Source organism: Helianthus annuus, chromosome 14 (assembly GCF_002127325.2).
Source record: "Helianthus annuus cultivar XRQ/B chromosome 14, HanXRQr2.0-SUNRISE, whole genome shotgun sequence".
Lineage (NCBI taxonomy): Eukaryota > Viridiplantae > Streptophyta > Magnoliopsida > Asterales > Asteraceae > Helianthus > Helianthus annuus.
The window spans coordinates 45,073,487-45,076,178 of record NC_035446.2 but is presented as its reverse complement, the minus strand read 5'-3'; the positions used below and the strand labels follow the sequence as shown (position 1 = coordinate 45,076,178).

At 44.9% G+C, this 2,692-nt stretch overlaps 1 non-coding gene across 1 annotated transcript; it reads left to right on the top strand.

Moving 5' to 3' along the window:
- The first annotated feature begins 1,979 nt into the window (after positions 1–1,979).
- LOC118486887 lies at positions 1,980–2,086 on the top strand. Its single transcript, XR_004880053.1, has one exon. It is a non-coding gene; the product is annotated as a small nucleolar RNA R71 (small nucleolar RNA).
- Positions 2,087–2,692: the final 606 nt, after the last annotated feature.

The following is a 2,692-nucleotide window of genomic DNA, read 5'->3' as shown; positions in this document are numbered from 1 at the left end:
GAACAGAAGCCTGGACACGGGGGCGTGTTCAGTGAACACGGCCCGTGTCCAGTTACCTGAACTGGGCGATTTCTGCAGGTTGTGCAGCACGGGGCCGTGTTGGGCGGACACGGCCCGTGCTGAACTTGCTGTAATGAAGAAATTTTTGTCGGATGGCCCTGTTTTCGTGCATGGGGTGATGTTTCTCGTCTCCCGTGTTATCCTTGACCATCCCGAGTGTGTTTTATTCCTGCAAATTAAACTAAAAATTAATCTAAGCTAAACTAAGGATAGTTCCGCAGAATGCCTTCGTGGTGCGCCACGTTTATAAGGGCCTTTGGCTAGACCCAAAGTGAGGTCATATATTTTACGAGCGGGATGTTTTGCATCCCATGTTGCACCGTCGGAGAGCATCATCCAAACTCGAATCAATGACCTTCATGTAATTGACCGGGTCATCGTCCTCTACTCTCTTCCCAACTCCAAACTTCACTTCCTTATCCCCAAACTTCAAAGTAAGTGTTCCGTCATTCATGTCTACCACTGCTTGCGCGGTGGCTAGAAATGGCCTCCCTAGTATGAGGGGGACTTCGGTGTCCTCTTCCATATCTAGTATGACAAAGTCGGCCGGGTAGACGAAATTGTCGACTTTGACCAATAGATTTTCAGCGACACCTTGTGGGTATTTGACGGATCTGTCGGCAAGTTGTATACTCATCTTGGTAGGGCTTGTTTTTCCTAGGCCGAGTCATTTGAACATTGATGCAGGCATGAGGTTAATGCTAGCCCCAAGGTCGGCTAGTGCATTACGAACGGGGGATTCCCCGATCGAGCAAGGAATTGTGAAGCTTCCAGGATCAATCTTCTTTTGTGGGAGTTTGTTGAGTACGAGGGCGGAGCATTCTTCGCCTAAGTTAACTAATTGCAATGATTCAATTTTCCTTTTATGAGTGAGGAAGTCCCTCATGAATTTTGAGTATTTAGGCATTTGAGTTAGGACTTCGATAAAAGGAATATTAACATGCAATCGTTTTAGTAGATTTTCGAATTTTGCGAATTGCTCATTGGTCTTTTGACGAATTAACCTACCGGGGTATGGAACCGGAGGAGCCTTGGTAGGCTCTTGAATTAGAGGAGAAGTCTTCTCTTGTTGGGGCGGTGTCGTGCTTCCCTCAGTTGGCGGTGGTGGAGCTTCTTCGGAACCCACGGTACGGTTTCTTAACGTTATGAGATGGACTTGTGCTTTTGGGTTTGTTTCGGTATTACTTGATAATGCGCCTTATGGTCTCTCGGAGAAATTTTCAGCTAATTGATTTATTTGTTTTTCAATGTTTTGTATACTAGCTTGTTGATTTCTAAAATTCGATTCCAATTGTTGAAATCGATCCGAGTTTTTCTTTTCAGTGTCGGAGATGAGGCAAGATACAGTATCTTCAAGCCTTTCTCGTCCACCTTGTTGTTGAGGGAAATTTTGTGACTCATTTCTTGGTTGTTGAAAGTTTGTTCGTTGGTTTAGGCTTTGTTGGTTACTACTATTGCCGGGTTCTCTCCAACCAAGGTTAGGGTGGTTACGCCATCCTTGGTTGTAGGTACCCGTTGAAGGACCTGACGGCCTAGGTCTATTATCAATGTAGTTTACCGACTCTGGTTGATCATCTGTCTCTTTCATACAACTCCAATTTTCATGTGGCCCAGCACACCCTTCACAAGCCATAACCGAAACCGTTTTTGTCATTTCTAACTTTTTGATTTTTGAAGAAAGGGTCTCGATTTGGGCTTGTAAAGAAGTGCTTTCATCAACCTTATGGGCGCCCGGGGCAATAGATTTATTGCCTCGGGGAGTGTGCCACTGAAAATTGGTTTGAGCAATTTACTCAATTTGATTGTATATTTCATGTGGGCGGCGATTACCTAAAAGTCCCCCGGAGCTAGAGTCAAGTGTTTGTCTTGTGTGTGGCAACAACCCATTGTAGAAAGTGGATAGTTGTTGCCATACCGCAAGACCGTGATGAGGACACTTTCGCAATAGCTCCTTGAACCTTTCCCAAGTTTCATATAAGGATTCCCCATCCTCTTGTGAATATGTATTAATTTCAGTCATTAATTTAGCTGTTTTAGCGGGAGGGAAATACTTATATAGAAATTTTTGGGCTAGTTCATCCCAGGTGTTTACCGAACCAACTGGGAGGGCGTTGAGCCAAGCTTTTGCTCAGTCTTTTAGTGAAAATGGAAACATACGAAGGCGGATGGCGTCATTTGATGCTCCATTGATCCGAAAGGTATCACATATTTCTAAGAAATTAGTAATATGTAGATGGGGATCCTCGTCCGCAAGCCAATGGAAGGTTGCGGAGTTTTGAAGCATTTGTATCAAATGTGGCCGAAGTTCGAAGTTGTTAGCTTCAACATTCGGTGCATTGATAGCGGCGCCGAGATTACCCACGGTGGGTCGTAGGTAATCCATGAGGGTATGTTGGTCCGCCATTGGAAGTGGGTCCCCGAAACATTCTTTTGGTTTTAGCTTTAAGTCTTTTTCTGAGAAAGCGTTCGGGTTCTTCAAGAGGTTCTTTTATGTCTCTACTAGAACTGGAGCTCATACACTACGTAGAAGGTTCAGATGTGGTGTCCGGTTCCAAGTCCTGCAATAAAAACAGAAAAGAATGTTGGTCAGGAAGTTCACCACGGCCCCGTGCTCAGTGAACACGGCCCGTGG